Below are 16,921 nucleotides of genomic sequence, written 5' to 3' on the forward strand. Positions count from 1 at the left end.
CATTTTTTCATGTGTCTGTTAGCCATTTGTATGTCTTCATTGGAAAAGTGTCTGTTCATATCTTCTGCCCATTTTATGATTTGTTTATTTGTTTCTCGTGTATTGAGTTTGAGAAGTTCTTTGTAGATCTTGGATACCAGTCCTTTATCTGTGGTGTCCTTTGCAAATATATTCTCCCATTCCGTGGGCTGTCTCTTAGTTTTTTTGACTGTTTCCTTGGCTGTGCAGAAGCTCTTTATCCTGATAAAGTCCCATAAGTTCATTTTATCTTTTATTTCTCTTGCCTTTGGAGATGTGTCGTGAAAAAGGTTGCTCTGGCCGATGTCATAGAAGTTGTTGCCTATGTTCTCCTCTAGAATTTTGATGGATTCCTGTCTCACATTGAGGTCTTTCATCCATTTGGAGTTTATTTTTGTGTATGGTGTGAGAGAGTGGTCAAGTTTCATTCTTTTGCATGTAGCTGTCCAATTTTCCCAGCACCATTTATTGAAGAGACTGTCTTTTTTCCACCGGATGTTTTTTCCTGCTTTATCAAAGATTAGTTGCCGAAAGAGCCGAGGGTCCATTTCTGGGTTCTCTATTCTGTTCCATTGGTCGATGTGTCTGTTTTTGTGCCAGTACCATGCTGTCTTTGTGATCACAGCTTTGTAGTACAGCTCGAAATCCGGCATTGTGATGCCCCCAGCTTTGTTTTTCCTTTTCAACAGTTCCTTGGAGATTCGGGGCCTTTTCTGGTTCCATACAAATTTAAGGACTATTTGTTCCAGTTCTTTGAAAAATGTCCTCGGTATTTTGATCGGGATAGCATTGAAAGTGTAGATTGCTCTGGGTAGTATGGACATTTTAACTATGTTAATTCTTCCAATCCATGAGCATGGAATATTTTTCCATCTTTTTATGTCTTCCTCAATATCTTTCAAAAGTGATCTATAGTTTCTAGGATATAGGTCCNATAGATCCTTTACATCTCTGGTTAATTCCAAGGTAACGTATGGTTTTTGGTGCTATTGTAAATGGGATGGATTCCCTAATTTCTCTTTCTTCAGTCTCGTTATTCGTGTATAGAAATGCAACTGATTTCTGGGCATTGATTTTGTATCCTGCCACCTTACTGAATTGTTCTATAACTTCTAATAGTTTGGGAGTGGATTCCTTTGGGTTTTCCNAAATAGGTTGTTTCTTAAGTTTCACCATTACAAGTCACATTTTCTTGGGGTTTTTGGATGGAAAATTTAACTAAATTAAAGAAATTCCCTATTCTTAATTACTAAGCTAAATAAAATGAACAACTGTTGACCTTTATCACATGATTTCTTTGAATCTCTTAAGAAGATCATTTAGTTTGTCTTGTTTAAGCTTTGAGTGTGGCAAACTAAGTTTATACCCACTTTTAAAAGTCTTGCTTTTATACTTCAGTGATAAGTTCCCTTTACTCCTACTTCCCCTGTATCCTCTGCACGGACATAAATGAGTGCAAAAGACTTGAGAAGGAAATAGCAATTAAAAAAAAAAAAGTCTTAAGTCAAAGTTCAGCTCAGAAACTGTAATAAACAAGGGAGTACTTTAAACATATTAGAAGTGACTTTCAGTAAAGGAACACAAACAAAATAATTCTATTCGGTACAAGTGTAGGCAAATAATTCCAAAAACAGAAAAACTGTAATAGGTAATGATGCCTTAAACAGCAGCAAAAAATATGGCACAGATTTAGATTCGCAGTCTTAAGTAAAGAGCTGAAGTGAACTGTGTTACTTAGTATTTTCACATTTATTAATAGGGATATTGACAAGAGATATAGAAATTAACTTATTTTTAGCATGCATTGTCATATGTCCTGAAAGGATCTTTGGGCAACTGAGAAACACAGCTTTGGAACCAGTTTAGTAAACATTCACGCCAGGGAAAATGTAATATAATTCTTATTTAGTTTATAGCTTTGAGATCAATTAAATTAGTCCAAACTAACCAACAATGCTTTTATTTGAAATTAAATGAACTCAGAAATTAAGCTGTGACTCACTCGAATTATAATTCTACAAAACTTTTAAAGAAAAATTTCTAGACAGTTGAGCAAGATTCTAACGTGACTCAAATATAAGTCACAAAATAAACTGAACCTAAAACACTTTTTCCAGTACTCTCAACCTTTGTAACTTTTCCTTTTGCGTAAAAGAACTTTAACGTACATAAAGCTTTTAGGTTGAATAATGACATAAAGGAAGTTCTTTAAGTCAATAAGTGAAAATACACATAAATAATTCTGAAGATGTGTTTTTTTGATCTTAAAAAAAAACACCCTCCAAATCAGAGTAAAGGAGTTTCTTGCACACCAAACTTAAGAGTAATTTTTTACTTGATGTAATAAGTACATGTCCAAGAAATTCTGCCACTGTGTTTTTATCTCTGAAAATCTTCTGGTCTATCTTGTGTTAGATCTCCCTCAACTTGGCTCTACCCATGGCCTGTTCCAACCCCAATGATGAGAAACATAAACTGAATCCTAAACCAGATATTTTTAAAAAATTGAAGGAAAATCTAGAAATTGTACTATGATACAGTAATATCACAATAATTATAATATAGCTAATATTTATTGAGTGCTTACTCTGTGCCAGTGCTTTACATGTGTTAACCAACCTAAACTCAGTTCGTGTTAGCATTACACTCTAAATGATTTAAACTCAAAATATAAACGAAAATCTGATCACTAGAATTTTCTTCTTAAAAGTCACAAAATCATGGGGCACCTGGGTGGCTCAGTCGGTTAAGCATCTGCCATGATCCAGGGTCCTGGGTTCGAGCCCTGCATCGGGCTCCCTGATCAGCGGTGAGCCTTCTTCTCTCTCTCACTCTGCCCCTACCCCCAGCTCATGCTCTTTCTCTCACTCTGTTCTCTCTCTCTCAAAAAAAAAAAAAAAAATTCACAAGAACAAGCATATTAAATAAAATCTAATTAATCTCCCATTACTTTCAATGTGATGACTTTTAAGTGTAATAAAGGTTATCAGAATAATGATGCTTTTATACTTGTCCTCTCTTCAATGTATCCAGTTCCAATTATCAAGATGACCTAAGACTCATATTTCAATTCCTTTTCTTTAGTTTATTTGGTGCTATCCTATACTATGTAAATATATGTTTTTTTAATGTGGTAAAAATATTCAGTAAGCATAAAACGTTAGGAATTCTATTTAAAGATTTACAAATATATACTTGAACCAATGGCCTAGTAATTGAAAGCTTTTATGCCTTTCCAATAATAAAACAAATAGTCCAATGAAGGTCGTCCATCTAATCATAACCATTATTGGCCAAACATGAGCAGGTGAAAATGTACTGGACTAAGTAGGTGCAGATATGTATTTAGTCCTGATTCTGCCAGTAACTTGCTGTTTGGATTTTAGATGAGATAATTAACCAGTCTAGATGTCAGTTCAATCATATGAAAAATGAGAAGTTTATCCAGGCAATTTATGAATTTGAAATTTCCTGAAAATACCTGAGAAATCATGGAATACTCTGACAAAATAAAATGTTAGAGTATCTCAAGTCTGTGGAAAATGTCTTTGCTGTAGGAAAATTCATCAAAAGGAAAGAAAGGGCATCACTTAAAGCTTCATTAAAGAGCTATATAAAAAAATAAATTAGGCTTTCTAAATCATCCTGGAAAAGGCTGGTATAAAAATTTAAGATAGAAAGATCGCTGTTAAATGCTACTGTTTTATGCACAGTATATTAGGTTTAGCACTTTTTAAGTAAAAATAATTTTAGTTGAATCATTTTATTTCTTTTTCTCCATGAAAACTTAAAATAGTAGTAAGGACTTCTTATATAACTAATTTATACAACATGCTTATATAACTATTTCCAGAACTTGATGCATAATTGTACTATCTTTAATTGTTAAAGACATTCACAATTTTTGATTATATCATATGACATACTATTATTTCTTTGATTTGCTAGCAAATCCTTGGTAAACAGTACAATGGCCATTTATAGTATTGTTTTACTAGAAAATGCTATGTACTTTATAAAGATTAATTTTTGAATTAGGTTTCCAGAATTTAGTGCAGTAATATTATTATCTATAGGTTCTGGACTTTCAAAAACTTATTTCTATCAGATTTATACTCAAAATGCAAAATCCTCACTGTCTCCCTAGGAACTACTTCTCATTTTTAAAGCAGGAATACAGCAGTTTCAGCCTTGAATTTCATGCCTCTCCCTCTCTGCCCACCACTAAAAGTAGATGTCCAAGGAAATCTTTAGATAAATTTGAGTATTAAGTCTTTTTTTTTTTTAAAGATTTTATTTATTTATTTGACAGAGATACAGACAGCCAGCGAGAGAGGGAACACAAGCAGGGGGAGTGGGAGAGGAAGAAGCAGGCTCCTAGCAGAGGAGCCTGATGTGGGGCTCGATCCCATAATGCTGGGATCACGCCCTGAGCCGAAGGCAGACGCCTAACCGCTGTGCCACAGAGGCGCCCCTGAGTATTAAGTCTTAATATGCTGGTGAAATTGTTGTGGAACAAGAAAGCACAGAATCGCTTTTGATNAGAGGTGCCCCTGAGTATTAAGTCTTAATATGCTGGTGAAATTGTTGTGGAACAAGAAAGCACAGAATCGCTTTTGATCAATATATCATAAATAATTTTGGAAGTTAAAGAGAAAAAACAGTTCTCTAAGTGATGCATGTAACAGCTGCAAGGGACTACCCCACAGAGAAAATATCTGAGACCAGCTCAGGGATGAGGTTCTGGAATGTGGACGACTGTAACAGTTTTGATATCTGTACATTCCAATCTCAAAGGGAGGAAACCAGGTATTTGAGAAATGTCATGTACAATGCTAAATTAAAAATAGCATTGACAGTAATGGCTCTTGATTGAAAAATTGGAAAGCTACTAACAGTTACAGAAGTCAAGTATGCTTCCGTGTACACTTAGGAGAGAGAAGAGGCATTTCAAAAGGCGTTACTCTCTGGAATGCAGATGGATGACACTAAGGCATCCAGAAGATAAATCTATAGTAAATTTTAGAGAAGAATCTTTCAGACACAGAAGAGATAAGAACAATTCACTTGGAAAAAGAGAAGCAGAAACAGGCAACAAACTGCTTCTTCGGAGTATTCAGCACAACTCTTCCGTGGAATGGCATGCCTGTGGTTAACAAAAATATTTGAGTATTTGAATAAAAATGTATCTCTTTTCCAGAGTGAAGAATGAAACCAAAGCAACATCATGCTGCTGGTCTTCCTAGAGGAGCACACAAACAGTTATCAGTGAGAAAGGGCATGGTCTGTCGGAGCTTTATAAATCACGGTTCCCTTGGGAAAATGGTCATCAGGTTAAGATAAGACACTCTCTTTATTTACATTATACATTTACTTTTCCAGGAGCCATAAATTTCAGGAATATCAAAGAAGACTCAAATTTAGCTTATCTGATTTTAGTGTGATATAAATAAGCTATACATTATTCTTGCTAAAATTGATAGATTCTTATTTTAAAATTAAATTACAAATTAAAATAAATGTGACTCGTTTTGCTCCTCAACTCTGTACAAAAAAGAAGCGAAAGAATTTTTTAGCTTGGTGACTTTACCACCTCAGTTATTATATAAAAGACTCTGACTAATTGCATTTCTAAATACAGAACTAAAAGATTTGCATTTTAGCAGAGAAGAGTAGGAGGAAACATGAGGTGGATATAAATTTCTGACACTAAAGGGGTCTAACACAGGAATGGGATATAATATACAGATTATAGAAGTATCTCCAATAAGGATTTTTAAATAATCCAGGATCTTATTTTTCCAGGATGAACTAGTAGTATTTGATATGAAGCTTAAAAACTATTTCAGGAAGACACTTATCCATATATTCTCTCTTATAAAAATTAAAGTAAATACATATTCTTAGGAATTCAGTAACATCAAAGGTAAGAAGACTACCAAAAATACTATATGAAGTGCTAGATATCTGAAAATTTAGAACTTTAACAGTGTGAAAACGCTTTTCTTGAAATTAAATTTTTTATTAGATTCTAAACAGACTAAATGTGGATTAAAGTATCATCATATTCACTTTGATGTCATATAATCCTCTGCACTTTATTAAACCATGAAGTTTGGTGTGGAACACTGATATGATCACAGGTCTTTTTTTTTTTTTTTTTTTGTGGGTTGGTTTTGTTTTGTTTTTCAGGAGCTGGAGGGGAAAGATTCTATATTTGGAGAGTATGGAACCGATAATGAGGACTTTTTATTTAAAGGCAAAAGTCTTAGAAGACTGCCATAGGGAAAAAAAAAAAAAGGACCATTAGCATGGAGAATAAGACAACAGATTTTGGAGTCAGACAGACCTGAGGGTTTGAGCCCACTCTCTAACCACTTTCCAATTTGCAAACTCTTGAGCATATACACCTATTTAAGTCTCAATTCCTGCAAATACACAATGAGAACAACAATAGTAATACCTATCAGTCAGGGTTACTATAATGCTTACATGAAATTATATATGCCAAGTAAGTGTCAATAAGCAGGAGTTATTTCTACCACTATAATTTCTCTTTACCTTTGGTCTAAAAATGTTTAGAGTCCTCCACAGCACAGGGCTAGCCAGAACCTGAGTCAGCATTCCAAACCCGGCTTAATCAAATCTGGTCATAGCTCCTAAATTCAGAGCTGAGATCACTAGGGAAGGATGCACACAAACACGGGATCACTTTCTAGTCCTTCCTATAATCATCTTAAGTGTAAACTTAACCTAAGAAACTTTAGATTTCTGCTCTCTTCTGATGAATACCATACAGTACTACCTAATACTTTAAAAAAACAAGTTATGGTCTCAAGCCATTATGTGAGCAACAGGTGCTTTTTTAAAAACTGACAATGAAAAAGAGCTATAAATTCTGACATTCCCCACATTTATGGTTTTAAAAATTAAAATACTGATATCATTTAAATGGTAGTGGAACATTTCTGAAAATCAGAAAAATGTTCAGCTGCTTAATAGGGCTGATCTGTGATTCAGAGAACATTCCAGTTTCCATGCTATCTTAATGAAACACATTTATCACCAAGGTCTAAGGAAGCACCATAAATTTGGAATTCTACCCTAGTGCTAAAAAAAATCTCTGCAACAGGAAAAAAGTTAATTCACGTATTTTATGGACAGAGATGGTTATTAATGCCAACGAGGAAAAACAACACACGAAGTAAAAGGGCAGGAGGGTTACTTCCTTATGCTAATTTAAACAGCCTTTTTATACAGTCTGCTAAATCTTTTTAGTAAATCAGTACTGCCTATTTTCCATTAGCCAATAAATTAAATATTATTAACTCACCAGGAAAAAGTTTTTTAATATCCTGGTTGTTTATGATACAAAGGTATGTTCTTTTCATCATGAAGACTTTTGTACATTAACCTAAGGTCTAGAAAATGTTAAGAAATAAGCTGATTTGAAACAGAAAAATGGGTACTTCCTGAAACTGACCAGGAAAGTAAGACACATTGCCCAGGACTTATGTAGTAAAATCTACTTCAAAAATTAAACCTCTCTACAAACATGACAAGTACTAAAGTTCAATTACTCAATTTCTGAATAATTAAGCAACTAACCATGCACCTAAAAGCAACCAAGGAAACATGTGCCTAAAAAAATGTAAAAATAGACTCAGTGAAATATTCTGACGTTGCCAGAGACAAACATTTGAATAACTAACTGATTGATCCTTACCTCTTGCTGTGGCACAGGTTTTAGGATCAATACTTAAAATTATTCCCAGTGACTTTACTTAGCAGTGGCTCCGACAGGACACGAGACACACGAGCTCTGCATTCCGTGTAAAAGCATGCAGAATGAATCACAGGCACACAGTTCAGACCTTATCCGCCGCAGGGGAACTCCGAGTCAGACCTCCACAGCACTTCCAGGCTCCGGCTCTGTTTCCAGGCACCCCCCTTTCTGCAGTTTTCTGTGCCGTGTTTGGTCCCTACCCGAGGCGAGCTGGCTTGTGTGTGGGCACGAGGCTCGCCTTCAGGAGCTTGCTCCTTCCCTCTGAGCACGTACTGCTTCCGCAGCACCACAGAAAAGGCCCAGCCAGAACTCACACTCGCAGAACAGGCTTCGCCAGTCTGGCTCCACCCACCAACCCCACACAGGTGAGGAGTCCTGCTCACAAAACACGAGGAGGAAACTGGCACTTACTGTGTTTGCAGTCTTTTAGAAACTTACTTATTTTTTGGTTGTTTATATTTGCTATCCAGATGGGAGACAGTCTATCTAATAAAAATGAGGCACTTCAGGCCCAAATGAAATAAGAAAAGTAAGTGATCAAGCGGGAAGTGTCGCCAGTAAAAGGCTGAATCACTAAACTAGCAGCAACCTGTGATTGTTACTCCACTAACATGTAGAAAAGAAAAAAAAAGTATTTACACTGCCTCTGTGTGAACAATTCTGAGACAACAATCTGTTAAGCATCTATTAGAAGAAAATAAAGAAGGGTTTTCCAGAATTGAAAATTTAGAATTAAATTTTCCTGAGTGTGGTAAGTTACCCAAGGGTTCAAATTGTAATGCTGCTCATATAAGTATTCAAGAGATTCAATATTCATACTAAATAACAGTATTACACTGCGTTTACCTACTTAAAATTATTTGAAGAAATAAATTAATTGTAAGAGACTAACATATTTTCTGTTACAAATGACTTTTTTACTAATACCAATGTAAATCCACATTCAGATATTTGTTTTTAATAAACAAAATAATGCTACTATGTGCTGGACACAATTCTAAGTAATTTACAGACAGCTTTCACTACAACCTTATGAAATTGATGCTAATACTGTTCCCATCTTGGAGATAAGGAAACCAAGGCAGAGGGCTTAAGCGACTGCCAACGTCACACAAGTTAAGAACGGCCATATGCCATGCCAAAATCTTCTGCTATTGATCAAATTTATTCTCTCCTTCCTTTCTGAACATAAATTGAATACAAAATTGTTGACAAGTGGTAGGCCACAGTAAGAGAAACAATGAACTGAATTGATAAAATTTTAAAATATGAAAAATCATGGAGAATTCCAATATGTGGCAGGAAAAAAACATGTTAATTTTTACCAGTGGAACAGCTGTGGATTTATGGATTTTGTTGAATAGGAAATGAGGCTCTTAAAGTTAATTCAGAGTGAAGAAGGCAAAGCCACCCTTTTTTAAAAAAATAGAAACTAAAAAACAGCCTTCCTCCCACCCTTTCCTTGGTTAGTACTAAAGACAACATGGGGTGTGGGGGAGGGCAAGGGAAAAAGAACAGGAAAGAAAAGAGGAAGGAAAGAGAAAAAGAAGGGAAAGGGGAGGTCCATGCTGTAGAAAAGCCATCTGGGGATACTCCGTACAACTCATCTGTCCCTCATGTTACCTAACATCTAAGCACAGTTAGGAACAAATAAATTCGACAGTTTTCCAGAGTGCGGGAGAATTCCAGAATGAATAACAGTAACTCTCACCTGAAACCCAAAAGGCTGCATTCTATGCTGTATAAAAATACATGGTAGGAAAATGAGAGTAAGCAAAAACTGTTGAGCGTGGAGTAAGGTCTGTAATCTCGTTCACTGCAATGTGACAACATCAATTTCCTAGGTTTGGAGAATGTGCTGTATGTTATGTAAGATGTTAAAACTGGGAGAAGTTGGGTTTTGAGTATATGGGATTTCTCTGTACTATTTTTGTAACTTCTTCTGAGATAAGTATTCAAAATAAAAAGTTAACAGGGCTGACTGGAAGCATCACATTTTATCTTCCAATGACTGCTAATGGCACAGGACAGGTCACTTGTCATTTTTCTCTCATATTGAACAAAATGTCTAGAGGCGATCCTGTGAAGCACTAACGTGTATCTGTAGGGGTGATGGTGGCCACAAGGGAATTCACTGGAAAGGCAATAGCTACATCCTAATCATTCTATTCTAAGAATTAGCTGAATTATTCAAACCTTTCACAGTATGTCTAAAAATTCTGTAGGTTTCATGGCCAGAAATATATCCAGAATCCAGTCACCTCTCCCCACTTTCACAGCTATTGTGCTGCTCTGAGCCACCTTGGTCTCTTGCCAGGCTCATTACAACAGCTACTGCCAGTCTTTCTTCTTCCACCCGTGTCTTCTCCTTTCCTTAACACAGCAACCAAAGTGATCCTCTAAACAAGGTTAGTCAAGTCAAATAACAGCTCTGCTCAAAACCTTCTAATGTCTTCCCATCCAATTTTAAATGAAGGCCAAAATCCATACAGTGGCACCCAGGCCCCAAGGAGAACCTGACCCCTTTCACCTCCAAACCACAGCTCACATCACTCACTGCTCTAGTCAAACTGCCTTCCAGCAAATCCTGTGACAAGCCAGGCATACATCCAGCTCAGCATCCTCACATCTGTGGTTCCCTGTCTGGAAAGCTCCCCCCAGATACGTGCGTAGCTCCCCTCCTCTTCTCCTTCAGGCCTCTGCCCAAAAGCAACCTTCTCATGAGCCCTTCCCAAGCACTCTACCCTCCTTTGGAATTATAACCCCACATGAGCCACATCCCCACACTTTCTGACCCCTGTACCCCCTTCTAGGCTTCATTTTTCTCTATAGCACTTACCTACCGTACTATATATTTTACTTGTTTGTTTACCTTCTTCTCTCCCTCTCATCAACTCTTGAATATAAACCCCCAAATGACAATATTTCTGTCTATCGTGTTTGCTGTCGTAGCCCTAGGACTTAGTATGCACTCCATAAATTCTGATCAATGAATGAGTGAATACTGGAAATGACCAAAAATGGAAAAGGTTTACTTACTTCAAGTAAGGAGAAGACAGATTGGGGGCCTACTCCTAGCACTGGCTAAAGGGCATACAGGAGGGTCAGGAAACATTTTTGATTACTATAGTGGAAACCCAGGTGGCTCAGTCAGTTAAGCATATGCCTTGGACTCAGGTCATGATCCCAGGGTTCTGGAACCGAGACCCGCATTGAGCTCCCTGCTCAGTGGAGAGCCTGCTTCCCCCTCTGCCTCTGCTCCTCCCCGCACCTGCTCATGTGCTCGTGCATGCGTGTGCGCACACGCTCTCTCTCTCCTCTCGATCTCAAATAAGTGAATAAAATCTTAAAAAAAAAAACTGTTCATGTTTATAATTATCAATCAACTGTTTTAGAGCAAACATTATATATAAAGGACGTAAATTAGGATAAAATAAAATATCTGCCAACAAGCAGATAAGGAAAAAAGACACAAAAAATGAAGTATCAAATTCAAAATAAGAGAACTCATTACTATACACTATTTCCAAATGATTGACACAAACAATAGCTACTGCAGACTAAAATGTAGTCCCTTGTTATTCAAAACACAGTCTTGGGACCAGGGTCATGGAATTACCTAGGAGTTTATTAGAAATGCAGAGCCTCAGGTCTGGCCCTAGACTCACTGAATCAGGATACACAGTTTTTAATACTATCTGTCAAGCAAAATGAACACACATCCAAGTTTTTGAAGCAGTGGCCTGAAGAGCCTTCGTGAAGAACACGGTAAGTCATTTCAGGCAGTGAGAAAGATCATAGTCAAGAGAAGGAGGGAAACCCAAAGTATACTGAGAGGTAAGGAAACAGGTTACTGACACTAAATATGAATTAAGTTATAAAGAAAAGTTAGTTCCAGTATTTATAGAGCCCCTCAAATTCTAGACTAAAGATTTTATACATTATTCTGGAACGGGGAAATCACTTAAGTTTTCTGAAGCCAGGGATTACCAAATAAAAGTTGTGTTCTAAATATTCATTTTAGTAGTAAATACTAAGATAGTAATTAATTATACAACTATTGTACAAACCTCCTGTGAGGGAGAGAAAGACGGATGAGACATAGTTGTCCTTTGTGAGGAGATGGCAATTTTGTGAGCAAGTGACAGAGCTGCTCTTCAGTTTGGCTAGGGGTGAATAGGAGATGGAGCTAGGGAGAGACGGTCAGGGAAGCTCTCATGGAGGAAGCAGGTCACTGCCTGAATCCCGAAACACAAGGATGATTGTAAGTGGCCGAACTGGGGAGAAGAGCATTTCAAGGTCTAGAATAGTGGGAGCACAGGGAAGCTCTGAGCGCACATGTGTTCAGAGCACACAGAAGCAGAGCCCAGCAGAGTACATGGGGAGAAAGACTGGAACAGGAGGGTGGAGAAGGAAGATGGCTGAAAGTGCTATAAGAGAAGAGAGTCTGGAGTGATGGCTTAAGTGTAACGAGGAAAAGACTGAAGGATAGTTTTTGGATTAATTAGAGAGGCATTAGAAAGGATAATGCAGAAGTGAAATCAGATTAAGCAGGGTACTATAAGCACTTCTTGTCAGCCTCCATTTAACCCGGCATTTGCCCTAATTTCTCTCCTGTTGGTATAAGCCTTGTGGAAATTCAAATGTGTTCTCATTCACTCCTACTGTAATGAAAGCTAAACATATTAAATAAATATTTGTTTTGAGAGAGAGAACGATAAACTTTATCTCTACTCAATGTTCTAGAGTGGGACAAATTCTGGATTTTGAGTTAATGAATTGCAAATTAATTAATCTGTGTCTTGGTACAGGACCTGACAGATAGTAAGAGCTACATAAGTGTTGGCTACGGTTACCATCAGATGTCAGAAGACTTCAGTAAATTCTAGTTGTGAAACCTCAGGCAAGCTGTCTGAACTCCCTGAGTCTCAGTGGCTCCATCTGTTAACACGGGGTGTGGAAGGGGACAGAAATATACTCCCTTTCCCCAATACCTCACAGGATTGTATCAAGATTTGAATTCCAATTCACATAATGGAAAAACAAGTATCCACAAACACTGAAGCACTTTACAGATACGTGCTGGTATGAATCTTTTACCCGTTTTTCCCTGATGCAGAATATGAAAATATTATCTTATTCTGTCGCTTGCAATGTGTTCAAAAAGGAAACTCCCCAGGGCCTTCTAGCATTTTGGTACTCCTTTGTATCTTACATCAAGGCCTCCTAGGGCACCGATTTTAACATCTGATTCTTGAAGAATTAGCCCCCAGAATACAAGCATATGCTCAATTCAATACTGCCTATAATGTAAGTAAAAACCTACATTCACTTTACTAGGTATAAAATGTCTGATTACTTCATAATAAAGTGACGTGTTAAAGAAACAGGATTATGAAGAGCAAAGTGCTAGAAACTCAAAGAAAGAAAACAGAAACAATTCAGCAGCTAACAAATTAAAATAAAGGAAAAAAAACTATAATTAGGCAAAATTGGTCCAAAAAAAATTAGTAAAACAACAAAGGAAGCAAGACAATAGAGGACCAGTTCCCTAAAAGAAGAAAACTGTAAAACAAAACAAAATTTTATTCCAAAATTATGCCACAAATTCGGGTTAATTTGTTACCTTATAAGCTACTTCTTAATATAAGGATTTCATCAGTATTACATCTAATTACTAAGTCTTTCCCCCAAATGAAGGCCTCACCTACTTCTATGTCTACTAACCAAAAAATTCAGCTGTCACCAAAAAAAGACAAAAATTCACACTGCAAACTCTATTCAAGTGGCATCCAAAGAAGCTCCCTCCCCCACCATGGTCCCAAGAAAACTACTGTGATCCGTTTCCTTCAGTGATATACTGTGACATGTTGGCACACTGATTTTACCAACAAATAATATACTAATTTCATATCTACATAAACGAAATCTAGTTTGTGACACTCTGGAATTTAGATAACATAACAGTGCATAAGCATACATTAATCAATAATACAGCTGACATTTATTAAATATCCAGGGGCTTTAAATGCCTTATCCCTAATCTTCAAAGGAATCTTGCCTCACTTTTTAGATAAGGGAATTAAAAGTCAGAGAAGCCATGTGATGTGCACCCACAGTAAAACGTGGCACAGGGATTAAAACTTAAGGTTGGAGCCTATGCTGTTGTCCCTTCAGCTGTGCTGCTTTTCACACATACACATAAATTGAATAAAATATCTAAGTTAAAACTATTGTCAGAAAATATCTATTTTATGGGGTGGTGCATTAAGAAGGACCCTTGGAAAAATTACCTATTTGGACAGGATGGAATTAAGGGGAGACACAATCAACTTTTTCATATTTTGTAAAGTAATACATGTTTACAGTAAACATGTATAAAGTAATACATGTTTACTGTATAAAGTAATACATGTTTACTGTAAACATACTCCTCTTTCCAATTAGGCATGTATCCTTCCAGATCCTTTTCAATGAATTTACAATGGGATTATACTATGCTGTGATTTGCTTTTTCATTTAACAATACATCACAGAAAAAAATTCCATATGCCTCTACCTGTTTCTTTTTGATGGCTGCAGAGTATTTCACAGTATGGAAATATCAATTCTATTTTGAAAATGTGATTTTCAACATTTGAATATTAAAGCAATACCGCAAAGAATATTCATCTGGATGAGAGGTATACTTAAAAAATGCAAAGTGACCAATTCAAAAATGACAAAGGACTTTAAAAGCATTCCTCTACAAATGGCCAATAAGCACATGAAAAGATGCGCAACATTATTACATTCTTGTATAATCACCACCAGGATCAACAGAACATTACTAGCACTCTAGAATCATCTCTCTCCTACCCATCCCAATCATCTACCCCCGTCCTCCTCTCCAAAGATAACTGATACTCTGACTTCTAATACCACAGAACGGTCTTGAGCTCTATGATTTTGAACTCTCTCTTTAACTATGTGGAATTATACAGTACATGTATGTATAGCAGGCTTCAACATTTATTCAACTCAACATTTATTTTTGTGAAATTCATCCATATTGTTGAATATAGTTGTAGCTCATTTCATTTTCATTGGTGTAGAAGAATCCATTCAATGAACACGTCCTCATTTATCCATTCCATTATGGATATACCGCTGAGTTTTTCAAGTTTTTTGACAATTAGGACTAAAGTTGCTATAAATGTTCTATATATACCTAAGAGTGAAACTGCTGGATCACAGGGTATGTGTCAAGTCCAGTATGCAATGCCAAACAAGGATTGTCCCACATTACACTCCCACTAGCAGTGTGTGAGAATTCCCACTGATATATATCATCCTTGCCAAACTTTGGTATTGTTATTCTTATATTTTAACCATTCTGGTGGGTATGCATCAGAGAGTAAGATTTCAATTTGCATTTCCCTAAGACTAATGATGTTGACCCTCTTGTCATACGCTTACTAAAGTACCTGTTCAAGTTTTTACTCAATTAAACAAATCAGTTTATTAGTCTTTTCTTATTGACTCTTTACATACTTTAGTCATGTGACCTTTGTCAAATATCTTTCTCATTTTGTGACTTGCTTTCTCCATTATCTTAATAGCATATTAGGATGAAGTTCAAGTTTAATTATTAAGCTCTTCAGTTATGATTACTGCTTATGTCTACCCCAAGATCATGAAAACAGGTCACGAAGATATTCTACTATATTATCTTCTAGAAGTTTTATTGTTTCACCTTTCACATACAGATCTGTAACTCTCCCGGAAATGATTCTGTATACAGGGTTAAATAAGAAACATATATATATGTGTACATATGTATATATATATATACACATATATATAATTCAAGGTGACCCAGCACCATTTATTGAAATGACTATACTTTCGATAATGCTCTGCAATGTCACCTTTGTCATAAATCAAGTATCTATGCATTCACAGGTTTGTCTCCTGACTCTATTCTGCTCCACTCATCTATTTGTGTACCCTTGAATCAACACCATCATCTTAATAAGCAAAGTTTTAACAATAAATCATGGAGCACCTGGGTGGTGCAGGCTGTTGAACATCCAACTCTTGGTTTTGGCTCAGGTTGTGATCTTAGGGTCGTGGGATCAAGTCTGCCTGGGATTTCTCTCTCCCTCTGTCTTCTCTCTCTCTCAAATAAATAAATCTTTCAAAAAAACCAATAAATCTTGATATTTAAAATAAGTTTCTCACTTTTCTCTCCTTCAAAATTCTCTTGGGTATTTGGGGCTCTGCATTTCTATATACATTTTATAATCAGTTTAGAATCCATTGTCAATTTCCACAAAAATCCTAACTCAAAACTTGGGGCATTTATCAGCAACTCTGACCTATTGAGCTTGAATTCCAATTTTTATTCCCCTAGCACTATGACTTTCTCTACTCCATCAGTAGATACCTAGGAGAATAATGTCTCCATATACAGGGTCAGTCTTCAGCATGTCCTTCTTCTGCTTAACCTTAGCTCAGTAAGTGTTTACCGCTTTATTAACTTCCTAATGCTTCAAAGAGATATTTTTATGTTTCTGTCCAAATTTTTGTTTTCAGAGGAAAAGTTTTCTCTAAATTTCCTAAGCCCTTCATTTTCAGAAGTTCATACTTCAAAAATAAGCTTTGCTTTTTCTCTTACCCTCTCTCCCTACTTTCTTCTCTCTCCCCTTTTCCTCCCCCCCCCCCAACTCCTCTTTTTCTTTCTTTCTAAATGAAAAGGTAGATGTGAGAAAATGAGGAACTCTACCATGGAACCTATAAAAAAGACAGTATGTTGATCCAAGAAATAAAGTATGTAAGAATTGAAGACTTTATTGGATGGGCTTAAAAGAAGCCTACAGGGAGAGAAAAATCAGTGAAATTTAAGATAGGTCAAAAGAAAGTATCTAAACTGAAAAGAGGATGTGTGAGACAATATCAAAGAGTGTAAATGATGTGTAAAGGAAAAGAGAAAGAGAAACTATTGCACAAAAGAAATACTGAAGCGATAATAGCTGAGAAAACTAAAAACTTGAAGAGATCAATAAATAAATCCAACTGCTCCATCAACTCCAAACAGGATAAACACAAAGAAAACCATATATGCTTTCCCTTCTT

The 16,921-nt window shown here is 36.3% G+C and overlaps 1 protein-coding gene across 9 annotated transcripts in view; it reads right to left on the reverse strand.

The window, feature by feature from the left end:
• ARHGAP32 (Rho GTPase activating protein 32) overlaps positions 1–16,921 on the reverse strand; it is a 201,124-nt gene that overhangs the window by 50,342 nt on the left and 133,861 nt on the right. Inside the window, exon 1 of one of the 9 annotated variants that reach the window (XM_019796876.2) lies at positions 7,893–8,438. The exons of 7 other annotated variants lie outside the window; for them this stretch is intronic. The gene's annotated coding sequence lies outside the window, so the exon portion shown is untranslated. One more of the 9 variants, XM_019796878.2, reaches the window with a different exon arrangement.

The sequence above is a fragment of the Ailuropoda melanoleuca genome, chromosome 8 (genome assembly GCF_002007445.2).
Source record: "Ailuropoda melanoleuca isolate Jingjing chromosome 8, ASM200744v2, whole genome shotgun sequence".
NCBI classification, from domain to species: domain Eukaryota; kingdom Metazoa; phylum Chordata; class Mammalia; order Carnivora; family Ursidae; genus Ailuropoda; species Ailuropoda melanoleuca.